The sequence below is a fragment of the Kogia breviceps genome, chromosome 5, assembly GCF_026419965.1.
Source record: "Kogia breviceps isolate mKogBre1 chromosome 5, mKogBre1 haplotype 1, whole genome shotgun sequence".
Classification (NCBI taxonomy): domain Eukaryota; kingdom Metazoa; phylum Chordata; class Mammalia; order Artiodactyla; family Physeteridae; genus Kogia; species Kogia breviceps.
The window spans coordinates 85,191,713-85,208,109 of record NC_081314.1 but is presented as its reverse complement, the minus strand read 5'-3'; the positions used below and the strand labels follow the sequence as shown (position 1 = coordinate 85,208,109).

General features: G+C 43.4%; 1 protein-coding gene and 1 long non-coding RNA gene across 2 annotated transcripts in view; one reads left to right on the top strand and one right to left on the bottom strand.

The window, feature by feature from the left end:
• Positions 1-16,397, top strand: part of ARHGAP31 (Rho GTPase activating protein 31) — a 110,782-nt gene that overhangs the window by 11,616 nt on the left and 82,769 nt on the right. The gene's annotated exons all lie outside the window — the stretch shown is intronic.
• On the bottom strand, positions 1,670-14,520 carry LOC136794327 (uncharacterized). The gene is made up of 5 exons (XR_010840933.1): positions 14,382-14,520; positions 6,453-6,590; positions 6,076-6,309; positions 4,718-5,937; positions 1,670-2,651 (listed from the first exon to the last, which is right to left on the bottom strand). It is a non-coding gene; the product is annotated as an uncharacterized lncRNA (long non-coding RNA).

The window sequence follows — 16,397 nt, the reverse complement described above, 5'->3', positions numbered from 1 at the left end:
CCTTGGTTCAAATCTCAGCTCTACCCCATGCTAGCTGTGTGACCGTGGACAAGCTACCAAACCTCTCTGTGCCTCAGTTTCCTCATCTATAAAGCGAGGACTATGAGAATAATAGTGCCTATCACACAGGGTCATTATGAGGATTAAATAAACTAGTGCACTGCCTGGAATTTAGTTAACCTTCCATAAGTGTTAACTGTGGTTCTTATTTCCTTGGTGATAAGAAATCTTATCCTGTTTCAGCCTTATTACTCAGAATGTGGTTCCTGAGTAATGCTACAGACAAGGAAGTTGCGAAGGAGATGAGAACAAATATTCCAAGTCTCCCATATATCCCTAGGGGTTTCTTTCTTTTTTTTTCTTTAATTCTCTTATATACACATAATTATTTATTTTCTTTGGTTGAATGCATAAAAATGCTGGTTTTAAGATTCATATCTGTTGATATATATTTCTGGGGTGGGAATGCGGTAAACTTTCTAAATTTTACATTTCTGTAGTAATCAGAAAAAGAAAGCAATTTAAAAGCAAAACTGGAAAGAAATAAATGAGGGTTATGGGTTCTGGTGAAAGGCTATAATCATAGCGACTGCCATCCAACCTTCTACTTTGCATCTGTATTTCAGAGAGTTATAACTCTGGAAAATGAGTCTGTTTCTGTCATTGATGGAACAGTGTAAAGCCGGGGTTTTAGCTGGCCTGTATGACATTTCACATGTGCCTATTTCTTTGCTCCACAATTGCATTTTGACAGTTGACTGAATGAGGAGTATCTGGCTCAATTTTAGGCTGTGTGAACAGCATCTTAGGCTGTAGAGGGTGTGGATCAAGGGATCCACACTGCACTCGTCACAGGTTGAATCAGATAGGGAGTCTGTGTTCATTTCTCAGTGCTCCATTTGAAGCTGGAAGCTTATACACAGGAGTATATTGAGAAGGTGATCAGGGTGGTGAAGTTTAGACCTTTATTACGTCTCATCTCCAACGACTGTCATGGTTTCCTAAATTGTCTCCTTCCTTGAGTAGAAAGAAAATGAGCTCCTTGAAGACTGACCTTTCTCTGTTCACCTGTGTGTTAGGTGGCTACGGGGCTGGTTCCCTTCTGGAGGCTCTCAGGAAGAATTTTTGCTCCCTCTGGTCCATCCTCACGTGGCCTTCTGTCTGATCTCCTGCCTCTCTCTTACAAAGACATTGTGACTACATGAGATAATCCAAAATAATCTCCTCATCTCAAGATCACATCTGCAAAATCCCCTTTAGCTATATGAGGCAACATTTACAGATGCCAGGAATAAGGACCTGGACATTTTTGAGGCACCATTACTCAACCTACCACAGTCTGTTTCCCCCACAACATATGGTTGGCTCCATAGATATTCATAATGTGAATGAAGGGAATAGGGTGGTGATTGTGAGAGTGGAGGAATAGATGGACATCAGCATTTACTAAGCAGTTTCCATGCACCAGGCACGGGGTCAGCTGGGACACAGGATGAGCAGGCATTGTCTGTCCCTGTAGGGGCTCAACAATCCCGTGCAGGGGATGGACACATCCTCTGCTGAGTCTCACACAAACCACAGGAGGAAGTGGATATCATCAGTTCTGACTCAGGGGAGCTAGATCTTCTATGATGAGTGGAATCTAAGTAGTCTCTACCTGAAGGGGCAATATTCCAGACAGAAGGAACAATATATGCAAAGGTGTCGAGGTGTAAAACAGTATGGCAGGATCAACATTCTGGAAAGAAGAACAAAGGGAACAAGGTTGAAGCCTGAGCCACCTACCTGCCTGGATCAGGTTTATAGTAAATTCCAGATTGAGAAAGGAAGAATCTCGGGCCACATTTAAAGCGTGTGTCCTTTTCTCTGTTTCTATCGTTGCTGTTGAGAAAAACTTGGACCCCAGTCTAGGAAAATCTTCCTTCAGGTGGAGGAAAAGTGAGGTGCCCCAAGCAGCTGTAACTCAGGCTTTCAGAGTTTATTTCATCTATTTATTTTCCATCTTAGGAAATTTCATTTCTCCCTGTCTTGTGGATGATAACCAGAGTGATGTTTAACATTTCGAATCCATGTTTTATTTGGGCTGAAAATTTTTGTAACATTCGTTCCCACCTGCCTCCTGCTCACATTTCTACTCCATCCCATCTCATTTTCCCTCCAGCTTTCTCTTCATCCTGTCATCCCCCAACTTAAGAAACCACAGAGCAGATATCAGACCTATTGTTCTTGCCAGTTCTCCTCCCAGGTGCCCTCTTGAGCTTGGCCCCGTGTGCTCCCATTTCACTCTGGGCTGGCTGTCCCCACCTCAGAGCGGTCTCCCCTCCCCACCGGCCTAGGTTCCATCTCGGAGGAGACCTCAGGGTCCCTTGGAGGTGGGCCTCCCTGTCTTGTGCCCGCCTTGCCCTTGCCAAATTCCAGAACTCCAAGAACTAAAAATACTTCAGTTTTTGCTTCTCCTGCTGGCAGGCACTCAAACGGATTTTGTCCCTTGTGACTGAATAGCAGAGGCCCAGAAGGGAGTGAGACCCGCAGCGTGGTCAGCCGTCGCCTGAGGGGGCAACAGGGGCTTGTGTTCACTGCAGACAACGGGCATCTCTCTTCCCCCTTCACTGGGCTAACTCCTCTAGTGGTGCTCTGCCATCCCTTGGCTCCTGAGTAGGAAAGGCAGGGGTCATGAAAAAACGCAGGATGCGATTTTAATGAGCAATAAATAGCTACTACAGGTGTGAGCCATCCTCTACTCTTATAAAACTATAAAGTAGGGCTTCCCTGGTGGCGCAGTGGTTGAGAATCCGCCTGCCGATGCAGGGGACACGGGTTCGTGCCCCGGTCCGGGAAGATCCCACATGCCGCAGAGCGGCTGGGCCCGTGAGCCATGGCCACTGAGCCTGTGCGTCCGGAGCCTGCGCTCCGCAACGGGAGAGGCCACAACAGTGAGAGGCCCGCGTACCACAAAACAAAACAAACAAACAAACAAAAAAACCAAAAAAAACCCTATAAAGTAGTTGTTAAAAAGAAATCCAAATGATACAGAGATTTATAAAGTACAAAGTCCCTTCTCACATCCTGCAGTCCCATTTGCCAGTTCACAGTCTGGGCTGGATTCATTGAGACCAGTTCTGTCAGAACTTGCCCACTGAGGGAAATATGCTCTATCTACACTATCCAATATGGCAGCCACTGCCGCATCTGGCTGTTAGCACTTGAATCTGGCTAGTGCTACTGAGGAACTGAACTTTAACTTTTAATTAATTTAAATTTATGTAGCAACATGTGGCTCATGACGACTGCATCAAACAACACAGAGACCTTTCTCTGTGTATGTACTAAAAAACACACATATTGAATGATTCTCTTTGTTATTTTTCCCCACAAAGTTAAAGTTACAACATACGTATGTTCTGAAATATGCTGTTTTAAATAACAATAGATCTTGGAGAATGATCCATTTTTGTAAGTATAGTTCGATCTCACTCTTTTTAATTACTGCCTGAGATTCTGCTGAATGGATGGTTTTTAAAGTTAATTTAAAAAAAAAAATCAGGTATTACATTCCTGTGGTTCAAATTGTAAAAGAATTTAAAAGGTATAGCAAAAAATCTCCCTCCTTTTCCTGTCCTCATCCTACCTGTTCCTCACCTGGGAAGAAACTAGTATTAATTTTCTTGGAAATCTTTCATAGTAACTTTCTTGGAAATCTTTCATAGATATTCTGTGCATGTACAAGCAAATATATATATACTTTTTATAAAATACCATAATTTATTTTTTTATTGTAGTTGATTTATAGTGTTGTGTTGATTACTGCTGTACAGCAAAGTGATTCAGTTATACATATATATACATTCTTTTTTATGTGTATGTGTGTGTGTATATATATTCTTTTTTAAAATAAATTTATTTATTTATTTTTGGCTGCGCTGGGTCTTCGTTGCTGCGTGCAGGCTTTCTCTAGTTGTGACGAGCGAGGGCTACTCATCATTATGGTGCGCAGGCTTCTCATTGCAGTGGCTTCTCTTGTTGCAGAGCATGGGCTTTAGGCGTGCAGGCTCTGTAGTTGTGGCTCATGGGCTCTAGAGCACAGGCTCAGTAGTTGTGGTACATGGGCTTTGTTGCTCCACAGCATGTGGGATCTTCCCGGACCAGGGCTTGAACCCGTGTCCCCTGCACTGGCAGGCGGATTCTTAACCACTGCACCACCAGGGAAGTCCCTATACATTCTTTTTTTTAATATTCTTTTCCATTATGGTTTATCAGAGGGTATTGAATATAGTTCCCTGTGCTATACAATAGGACCTTGTTGCTTATCCATTCTATATATAAAAGGTTACATCTGCTCACCCCAACCTCCTACCCCATCCCTCCCTTAATCCCTTCCCCTTTGACAACCACCAGTCTGTTCTGTGTCTGTGAGTCTGTTTCTGTTTCATAGGTAGGTTCATTTGTGTCATATTTTGGATTCTACATATATGTGATATCATTAAAATACCATAGTTTATTTAACCATTTCTTTATATAGAAATCTTCCTCTTTTTTACAAGTTTCTATAAAGCTTCTCTTATTGTCTAAATACTGTTCAATTGATTTAGCATTTATTGACTATGTTGTATGGGCCATGCATCATTTTCATTGACAACTTCTATTATCTGTAACTTATTGAATAGTAATACTGCTTCCCCTTGCTTATGATGAGGGTAGAATTTCCTAGCTCACTTACTTCTTATTATACCTTAAACTTGTTTTCCAGTCTTCCTGAGGGATGTTGGTTAGTCAGCCCATATTCTGTCAGTGTGGAGTCCAGGCCCCAGGTTAAGGCGGAGGCTGGGAGCAGGGAACAGTAAGAAGCTATTTGCTGGCACATCCGTGGCATCTTGATCACAGTGCTCTGGTCATCTGAGCCAACCTGGCCCAGACCACAGAGACCCAGGAAGAGCAGCAAAAGCAGGTGAAATGGAGGTGGCAGCCTAAACAGGAAAAGTATCCTAAAGTTGATCATACATATATTTTGCAGAAACTAAAGCCAGAGTGTATCTTAAAGTGGGATTGAAATTAGTTATGATCATAGATTCTTACAGTGGCCAAAAGGAGAATGTCTTGATGAGAGCTTGTCACCAACATCACTCACTAAACCCTTCAATGGCTTCCCCATGCCCTCGAGACAAACATCAACTCCATAAATACCAACAAGGTTTACCAGCCCATCACACTCAGACACCTGCATCCTCTGCGGCCTCAATGGACACCACCTTCCCACCTGAGCAGGTCTTCTGGCCACGTTGTACTTCTCGTGGTTCCTCAAAAGTGCCGTGCTCCTCTTGCCTCCCCGTGTTTGTACATGCGCCACCCTCCGTGTAGAACACTCTCCCTGGGAGTCTCTCTTTTTAGCTCCATCACCTCAGTCTTGCCAACTCCAACCCATCTTCTGGGTCTCTGCTTGGATGTCTTGTCCTCCAGGATGCCTTCCCTGATCCCTCTGAGGAGGGATTAGGGGCCCTTCCTGTGTGGTCCCATCGTACCCTGTACTGAAAGTACCACTCTCACCCCCACCCTATTCTGCCTCATTCTATACTCTAGCTGACCCTGGATCAACCCTGTGAGATCAAGAACCATGTCTCCTGGTTTATCAGTTTACCACTGGCACCTAGCATAACGCTCACAAATATGTGTTGAATGAGTGGATGGACCCAGGGAAGGGCAATGCTGTCTTGGGTGTGTGTGTTGGGGGGGTGGAGATGGAGGGTGTGTTCTGCATGAGTATTTTTCACATGTGTGTATCTGTCATGTGTCTGTGTTTCAATGTGGAGACTGTGGAGGTGGAGGAGAAGCTGGGTGAGCTCTGGTGAAGCACTGGTGGAGCTTAGGGAGTCTTCATTCAGCAAATAATCATCATCTGGTTTTGGGCAAGTCACCCCACTCTCTGAATCTCAGTTTCCTCATCTAAAAGACAGGAATGAGAATTTGATGAGATAATATATGGAAGAGGGCTTTTTAAATGGAAAATAAATACTGTAATTATGCTACACTTTAGACACTAGTGCTCAGAAAGGGCTGAATGCCCCCAAAGGCTGTACTTACTGATACGCTGTGAATCTGATGCCTCCTTGTAGACAACACTCACTGCCATACTGGAAGGAAATCAGGAGAGCTGTTTCCCTTATGTGACCCTCCCACACAGCCTTGTGCCTCCCCCAGCCCTTCCAGCTTCAACCATCCACTCCCAGCAGAGCATCTTCAGGGTCTTGAAGTAGGTCATGCAGGTGCACAGCTGGGGCTCCAGTGGCACCCCGTTCACTCAGTACCAGGATCCTCCTGTACCAAGGCAAACACAGAGATAAGTGAACCGGAAGCTAAATCATCATGTTCGAGCTGAAAGAATCTTAGGAAGTCTATCTATCCAAACCTCTCATTTAACACATGGAGAACCTGGAGCCCTGGAGAGTACAGCTGCTTGCCTGAAAAGATGCAGCTTGTCCAGTGAGGTTTTCTGGCTGCTCATTGGTGTTGGCCAGAAGTCACGGGTCAGCGTGTTTCTCAGAACCAACAAGCATCAGGGATCCCTGAGACAGGAGAAGAGGCTCAGATGATGATACCTTTAGGAGAGAAGGAGAATTCATAAGACTACCTCACAGCTTGAGGAAAATATCCTTTATTATATACCTGATTAAAAAGATGACATATACTTACTGGCATAGAAAAATGTCCAACAATATTTAAGTAGACAAGTTTACAAAACAACACCTAAAGCATACATAATTCCATTTTGGTAACAATACATGTAAGAAAAATTCTGGAGGAATATGCTCAAAATGTTAACAATGGCTTTCTTTGGATGGATCCTTTTCTCTTTCTTCTGTATACTTTGCTGTGTTGCTACTGTCTGAATTTTTTTTTAAATGATGAACATGTATGTTTATACTTTGAAAAAACAATACAGTATTTTCATTTTTGTAAAAGCATACATATTCTCTAAATTTCAACTTTCTTTACTCTGATTTTGTGTTCATCAGACACCTTTTGTCATCTGTAGCTTGCTCTCCTATGCAAGGCCCTCATCTATATAGAGCCTAGACCCAATTGTGAATTCCTATAAAAAATGATGACGGGCTTCCCTTGTGGTGCAGTGGTTGAGAGTCCGCCTGCCGATGCAGGGGACACGGGTTCGTGCCCTGGTCCGGGAAGATCCCACATGCCGCCAGAGCGGCTGGGCCCGTGAGCCATGGCCGCTGAGCCTGCGCGTCCGGAGCCTGTGCTCCGCAACGGGAGAGGCCACAACAGTGAGAGGCCCGCGTACCACAAAAAAAAAAAAAAAAAAAAGATGACATTGCCATTTGACTTTACAAAGTCGTTCCCTCAGAACTTGGTTGCAGAGGACAGATCACTCTCAGATGAACCTGCCAAATTCAGGCTCTGATTCTGCCAAGAAGACAAAGACCCTCCTACCTGTGATGACTCCACGGAGGCCCATGCACACACCTCTCGAGTCCCTCCCTATACATAAGCTGGACCTACAGTCCTCATGGCCACTGCTTGGGGTTCAGAGTAAAGCAGTCTTGGAAACCTTTGGCATCACATCCCTGAAGCCCCAATGTAGGGAGAGAGCTTTGGTTTGAGGTTGTGCAAAAGCATGGCTGGCTGGCTGCTCTGGCCACTGGCTGACACTCATAAGAGACTTGCATGATACCAACATAGTGTGAGATACATTTTGGGGGGGTTTGTAAAAGTGAGGTCCAAGCTACTAGAAGGACAGAGAACCTGCTAGGACTGCAGGGGACTGGGGGTTGGGGAGCAACAAACCCTTAGATGGCACCTTACAGAGTGCTTGCACCAAATCATCTCTTTTGTTCTTCACAGTCCTGTGAGTTAGATGAAGTAGGTCATCGTTACACCTGATGCATAACGAGGACACCGCTGTTCCCAAAAGACACAAAACTAATCATGCCAAATCTGTGGCCTTTACTTACTACTCACTAGGATACAAGATTTATGTACATCGTGTACATGTTTAAAGCTCTGGATTGGGAATCAGAAGACCTAGGTATTTGTCCTGTGACCTTGTGGGATTCTCTTCATCTTTCTGAACCTTAGCTTCCTCATCTGTAAAATGGGGTTAATAATACCTGTCCAGCTTGCCTCATGGGGTGGGGATCTGACAAAACAATGGACATGAAAATAGTGTGCTTTGAAAATAGTGAGTTGCTAAAGGATTATAAAGTATGACTAATTTCCCAGTGTGGTACTGAGGGATATGTGTTTGAGAGTAACTTTTGCTAAAGAGAACTGTTATTTTAGGACTGGATAAACTAAATACAGTCCACAACAATCCAATAACCCCCAGCCAGTTCCCTAGGAACCCAAACCTATTTTCACATCCCCTGTCCCACTTCAGGTAGATTCTCTACTTTGAAGATAAGTAATCAGGTTTCCAGGAAAGAGAGGCATCCCTGACCAGCTGCTTCTTCTCTTCAAATCCCCTGGGTTGGAGTGGGCTTGAGTTAGGGGCTCTTCCTGAAATAGTTGCTTGGGGGACCATACTTTAATCCTAAGAGACTGAGCTTGCCTCCTTATTTTGAGGGCTGAGTAAGTGCAAATAACTTTAAATCTGTGCTATGGAATTGGGAGATTGGAATTGACATATATACACTATTGATACTATGTATAAAATAGATAACTAATGAGAACCTACCCTATAGCACAGGGAACTCTACTCAGTGCTCTGTGGTGACCTAAATGGGAAGTAAAATCCAAAATAGAGGGAATATATGTATATGTATAGCTGATTCACCTTGCTGTACAGTAGAAACTAACACAACATTTTAAGCAACTATACTCCAATAAAAATTAATTATTTTTTTAGAATCTATGCTATGCTTTTCTTATAACAGGGCCACTAGAGAGGCCTGAAGGGAGGGCTCTGGGGTCACCCAACCTTGCTTAAGCCAGAACACTCTGCTTTCTTCAGCGCTCTTTGTTTTATGCTTCAGGGTGAAATTTATCTGAACAAAGCAGTTCATGCTTAGAAGAAAAGTCTGAAAACCACTACTACTTAAATCTTCAAATCAGCAAAACTTTTTTGTCGCATGGTCACCCACCCAGCCAACTATTTATCTCCCATGCCCCCTCCTGACCTCACTAATATCTCCTCTCTGAGATCTGCTGCCCTTAGGTTTGCCCTGGAACCTTTTCTCTGGGCAGTCCAGGTGTTGTGTTGCGTCTTGTTTTGTTTGGAGATAAGACATTTCACAGAGCCTGCAGAATAGACATGCAAAGTCAGTTCTGGGGGTGAGGGAGGGCGGAGGCTGCCCTGATATGTAACGTGCTGTTTTGTGTTTTACATGATGTGAGAAGGTTCCATTTTCAATGGAAACAGTAAAGAAATGAAGCAGAGCTGAAGGGCTGGCCTTAATGCCACTTCTCTAAATTTCTATGAATAGTTCCTGGCCTTTTTGCCATTGTGGATGTAAATGTTTCTTATGTGAACACTGGCAACAAAGAATAATTTCTGGCACTGCAGATGCATCCCAATGAATGTTTAATGAAAGAGAAGAAAAGAGAGGAAAAAAGAAAGGAAGGGAGATAGGAAAGAAGAATGGAATTGGAAGTTGGTACAGAAAAATAACTTTAGAATTTTTGAAGCAGCCAACCTAGGTTGAAGTCCTGCCTTTGCTAATGATGTTTTGTGTGACGTGGAGTTAAGTACTCCATGTGACATGGAGTAACATATATCTGCTTTATGAGGATAAAAATATTTGTTTTATAGACCTCACAGGGCTGTTGTGAGGATCGGCTGAAACTGTGAATAGGAAGGGGACTTTCAGATTTCAGTTAAGAGGCCACTGTTGTTCCTCAGCTGAAGACTGTCATCATTTTTTTTTTTTTTTCACTGTTCTTTGAACAGATGGTTTCAAGGATTAGGGTCTTTCCCTCTTTCATTTTAATTTTGGAGCTTTGAAACTAAACCCAGCTGTGTCTACAGTTTTTCAAATGCTAGGTCTCCACGGTTTTTCACCAGGTAGAATTTTAAATTGATATAAACTACCTCCATTGGAACTCTTGAATAATAACTCTTGTGATAAGAATAATTTAAAGATAACACTATTGACAGAGGGGTTATACTCTAATCTTTTATAAAAAACATCTAATAATTTGAATTTTGCCTTGAATGTAACTTTTCCACTCTGCAAATGCATGTACGCTTGATTTTTCATGAACCTCACATTATTTGGAAAAATGAGATATTTTTCTTATTGATCAACTAATTTAATTTAGTTTCACAGAGCCTAAAGAAATGACACTGGCCTTCTTTCTTGCCTAACGTAGCAAATTTCCAAATGATATAGATTATTTACATATTTTATTTAGACTTCCTAAGACAGCTAGAACTTTTTTATACTTGCGTACTCTTAATTGAATGCTGTGGAATCAGTCTCTCATTTATGATTTATTTTCAGTTAAACATTCAAATCTCTGCCTAAAAACTTAAAAACTAAGCTCAGCTAGTTTTGTGGAATATAGGAATAATTCAATGAGCAAGTATTTCTGGGAAAAAAATTTGAGAAGTAATGAAAACAAGCTAAACTACATTCCAGTATTGGATGGACATCCATCTCTTGGTCCAACGACATGCCCGTTTTTGTTTTGTTTTTTTTCCGTACAGGTCACATTGCTCCCCAAAAAATACCTTTCAAAATAAGCGATGCTGCTGATCTAGTCTATCTTGGGATTCATTGTTAAAAAATTCTTCACTTCTGCTGCCTTCTTTTGGGCAATACCAAACAAACATTAACAACTGTGGAGCAGATGTTCTAACTGAAGAAGATTACAAAGCTGGGCTCAGACATATCCCCAACCAGAACAAGACAGCAACCACAGAGATTAATCTTCTGGTATGGGTGTTATGAGATAAAAGCACCTTCTGGATTTCATCACATATTTTTATAAAACTGTCTAGAGGGTTTTTATTTGTGTGTGTGTTTGTTTTAGGACAAGGTCAAAAAGTTCTTCCATTTTGTGAGCCCAAGTGTCATATAAATGCTTATGTTTCGTGTTTGGATTTTAGGCAAAGTAAACAGAAGTGCTTTCTGTTCCGCTATTATAATTTTTAAATAAGATGATTTCTCTACTGCTTTTTTTTTTTTTGATGGAAGATATTAAGAAATCACTGTACCTTGTAGCAAAGACTTTTTAAGATGCTAAATTTCACTGCATTCCATGAGTTGCAGGATATCAAACAAGACAGTTCCCACCTTCCATCTAGGTACCCATACAAAGTCATATGCAACCCAAACATCGTGCTCCCTATTTCTTCATTTAACCAACAAGTGTTTGTAGAAATCCTACCATTGTCCTAGTGCTGAAACATCCTAGCTCTTGGCTCTAGTTAGCCTTTAACTGTGAAAGTTTGAAAAGAACCATAATTGGTTCTTCCTGCCCACTCTAAGCTATTCCAGTGAATAGAAATAGAGTGATAAAGTTGGGGAGGCTGGAGGGTGATGATGTAGGGGAGATTAGAGTGTTGTTAGGGGAAGACAGTGAATCCACGAAGGTCCAGATTCTAGCCCTCAACTGAGTGGGTCCTCCCACCTCATTAGGTGGGGCGGGGGGAGGGGGAGTGAGAAATAATCCACACATGATGAGAACAGCAAGAGAGGTGAGATCCGCAAGGGATCTCCCCTGGTAGGGGAAGAATCAAGGGAGGGGAATTGGAATCACCCAAGACATCATTAAGCCCAAACAGAGAGCTTTCTGTGTATGGTTTGGTAAATTACGTGTTCACCACCAAGGGAATCCTAGATTTCAATCCCAGAACAAGAGCTTTGCCTTCTACCTAACATAGTTTCAACATAATTTCGGCTCCATCAGTTGTTTTCATACAGTATCTAGTGTTAGATTATTTGCAGGATACTTCTGTTTTCTTCGTTCTACTAGATCCTCACACAAAACCAAAGGAAACCTGCTTTTATTAATTAGTGTATATTTTCACTGCTTCATAAGGATCTCAGGAACACACAGCATGTAGATATGAGGCTTTCTTGGTTTTCTCCCATTCCCCTCCCTATGGAAAAGGAATGGGCTCCAAATAAGGGAGCCCATTTTGTTAAACCTTTGTTTAAGCATTTCTCAGTCCATAATCATCTGCTTGAGCTGAGATACAAAATACTGCTATCAACAGCCTTGGACTAAACAGGAACATGTCGAGTTCATTTTGCACATCTAATCTCCATGATTAGAAAATATTCTCCTGATAAATACATTTATTATAAAAGAAATTTTCATGGTGTCATTACCTTACCGTTTGCTCCCTTATCTCCTTTCCTAAGTAATTATGTTTATGAGTGTATTCTTTCCTTTGCCATTAAGAGTTGTATTCCAATCTTGTTCCCTTCTGCCCATGAATCAGCATGTCCTTGCCAATCAGGAATCAGCTACGATCGCATCATTTCCTTTTTGTGTATTCTAATACTCAGATATTTGTCCCTCCTCTGGCCCATCGGAGGCATATCCTTCCCTTTCATTAATGTATTGGATGCATAAAAGTTACCCATCCCCAAACCCTACCACACTGTTGGTGGGAATGTAAGTTGGTGCAGCCACTATGGAAAACAGTATGGAGTTCCTCAGAAAACTAAGAATAGAATTACCATATGATTCAGCAATCCCACTCCTGGGCATATACCTGGACAAAACCATAATTCAAAAAGATACATGCACCCCTATGTTCACAGCAGCACTATTCACAATAGCCAAAACATGGAAACAACCGAAATGACCATTAACAGATGAATGGATAAATGAGATGTGGTATATACAGACAGTGGAATACTCAGCCATAAAAAAGAATGAAATAATGCCATTTGCAGCAACATGGATGCAACTAGAGATCATCATCCAGAAAGAGACAGACAAATACCATATGATATCATTTATATGTGGAATCTAAAATATAGCACAAATGAACCTATCTATTGGGTTGGCCAAAAAGTTCATTCGGGTTTTTCTGTAAGATGTTAACGGAAAACCCTGAACTTTTTGGCCAACCCAGTACAAAACAGAAACAGACTCACAGACACAGAGAACAGACTTGTGGTTGCCAAGGGGGATGGGGTGGGGAAGGGAAGGACTGGGAGTTTGGGATTAGCAGATGTAAACTATTCGATATAGGATGGATAAACAACAAGGTCCTACTGTCTAGCACAGGGAACTATATTCAATATCCTGTGATAAACCACAATGGAAAAGAATATGAAAAAAAGAACGTCAATATGTGTCACTCTGCTGCACAGTAGGGATTGGCACAGCATTGTAAATCAACTATGTTTCAATAAAAATTTTTTTTTAAATTATGCATCCCTTTTAACTCCCATATACCCTTTAAATTGTGGAAAATTTTTCAGTTAATGGGAAAATTGCTCAAGTACCTCTTATCTTCTTTCATCCAGGCCTGGTGACTTCCTTTATATATATATATATATATATATATATATATATATATATATATACACACATATATGAATGAAACTGCTACTGAATATACATTTATATCTTTAAGAATATATATATATCCATAAAACATACATTATATATGTAAAGTTTTTGACATAAATGTCTCAATATTTTAATTAATGATACATGCTTATCCCCATTGTACAGAAATTAGAAAATACGTGTTTTAGAAAGCAAAAAGTACTTGGGTTAATCCTACCACACAAAGATATAATTTATTTCCAGGATTTTTCTTTCTATGTATATTTTCCACATAATTGTGACTACGTTGCATATATCTAATGTTGTGTCTTGCTTTTCTCCCTTAGCATTATAACCTAAGTCTTTACTCTAGTCATCAAACTGTACTTTTAACATTATTTTAAGGCTCTGTAATATTTCATCATGTAAATGTACCAGTTTATTACTCCTCCCCATTATTGGACATTTAGATTATATATTTTTTAATATTATAAAGAAGGCGACAGTGACTATTTCAAGGCATATGGCTCTTTGGTTATGTTATAATATTTCTTTGGAAGAGATTCCTAGAAGTATAATTACTAGATTAAAAGGTGTATGATTAGTCAGGACTTTTTTGGTTGGGAGCGAAGGAACTCAAACTACTAAGAAAAAAAGGGGCTGGGGTTTATTGATTCATATATGCAAACCTGAGCAAAAGCAAGGGTAGGGGCTGGGGGTGCTGGCTTCAGGAAGCTGGAGGCTGAGGCTGGAATTGTAGCTTTCTGATTTTTTCTTGTCTCTGGAATGGCATAATAGCATTTAGCTTACAGAGATAAGTGAAAACAGATATAATGCAATTCAAGTGTCTAACCCACAGGGACAGCCCTGCACCATCTTACATCTTTTTTTTAGAGCCAAGATTTTGTTTATCAACTTGCCTTGCGTGGTGGTGGTTTAGCTTTCACCCATCACTCCTCCTGGCACCTTTTCTCCGTTTGGCCGGCTCTGTTCCTTGGAAGTCTCCCGCGTGCCCGCCAGCTCCTGCACCTCACACCCCCATCTCTGTTTCCACTCGGACCGCCCTGCCCAACCATCTCCCACCCCAGCCGCCCACCCCAGGGCTGGGAGGCCAACGTGGAAAACAAAGGAATCTCTGATGGAGAACCGGCTGGTTTGGGAAGGACAGGCAAAGCAGGGGAGGTGCGCGGGGCGCTCTTTTTCGTCAGACCCCCTCACTTCATTCCATTTCCCTCTTTGCCTGCTCCTCTGTCGTTCGCTTGCTGACCTGGCTTTAGGTCAGCCCCCGCCGGGCTCCGTGTCAGGGATGGGACAGGGGCACCGGCCCAGCCCGGCGCAGGCGGCGGGGTCCTGCGACACCTCCTCCCCTTCCCCCTGCCACTCCCTTCCCCTCCTCCAATCCGCATCCCCCGCCCCGCCCTCCCCACCCCACCCCCACCAGCTGGGGAGGCGGAAACTCCCTCCCTAAAGGTCCTTGGGCCCCAGGGGCGCACAGGCGCGCTCTGTTCCTTCAGGCGGCCTCTTCAGCTTTCCTAACGTCCAGGCCAGCTGCCCTCGGATCCCTCTCAAAAGAAACAACGATGCTGGCTTCTGCTCCCTGCGTCTCGGCTTCCTCTCCCGCCACTCCGCCCACGGGTTTCTGATCCCCTTTAGGCGTCCGGAGCCCGACCCCCTGCGGCTTCGGGGAAAGCCCTGCGCCCCCGCGCGCGTCCCGCCGCTTCCCGAAACCCCTCGGACCACACTGAGTCACTCGGCGCCCGGCGGACTCTTGGGCGCAGCGCGGCCACTCGCTCCCGCCGCCTTCCCGGGAGCCGGGGTCCCCGGCCACCCGAGGCCCCGACTCCGCCCCAGCAACACGCGTCAGTGAGGCCCCGGCAGAGGGTGGGGTCCTCACCCAGGGTCAGGGTGCAGATCCGCACCCACAGCAAGAACAGAGGGAGGAGAGGTGCCCTGAACATCAAACACGGGTTTTGTTTGTGTGTTTTCTTAACCACATCCAGGAAGAAGGGAAACCTGTCAGATAACAGGAAAGGAAGAAAGAGAGAGGATACATCAGAACTTTTGGAAATTGTTTTAATTGCCTCATGTGACATACTATCAGTTGAGAGAGGGAAACCTGTGGAAACACCGGTGGGGGGCTGGCTCAAGGCCTGGTTAGGCCATCTAGATGGCCTAACCCCCTTGGTTAGGCAGGGTGGGGTCCGGGGCTGGATCTCACCAGCTGGAGGGTCTTGGGCAGGTCCTCTGAGCTTCAGGGTCTACGGCGAAATGGAGTGAATCTTTTATCACAAAATGTTTATATCATGTTTGCGGCTCATATCCTTTCAAAGGGAGGGATTAATAACTTCATTGTGAAAATCTTCAGCTATAGTGAGAGATTTCCCTTTGCTCTCCCCGGCTTGCAGTTTAGTTACATTCTAATGTAGGTTTGGACTACTGATGCTGTTTCCATGTTTCCTCTCCTTCATCCTTGCCCTTCTGTCCAGGTGGGTCCCCCAAGGAGACAGAGAAGGTACACTCATAAATGAAAAAGAAAAGTTGGCACCAGGGACGTTCTGCCACTGTGAGCATTCTTTCTTCAAGTATAATATGTGAGGTTCCTGCATCCTTGCTTTTTTTTTTTTTTGCGGTACTTGGGCCTCTCACTGCTGCGGCCCCTCCCGCCGCGGAGCACAGGCTCCGGATGCGCAGGCTCAGCGGCCATGGCTCACGGGCTCCGCTGCTCTGCAGCATGTGGGATCTTCCCAGATCGGGGCACGAACCCGTATCCCTGAATCGGCAGGCGGACTTTCAACCACTGTGCCACCAGGGAAGCCCCATCCTTGCTTTTTAACCAAGGGATGAAGTTCCCTGCAGGAACAACGTGATAGGGATCTGTTATCTGTATCTGCAAGTAATCCGAGGCAAAATGATTGCTGTAGAGCTTTCCTCTCTTC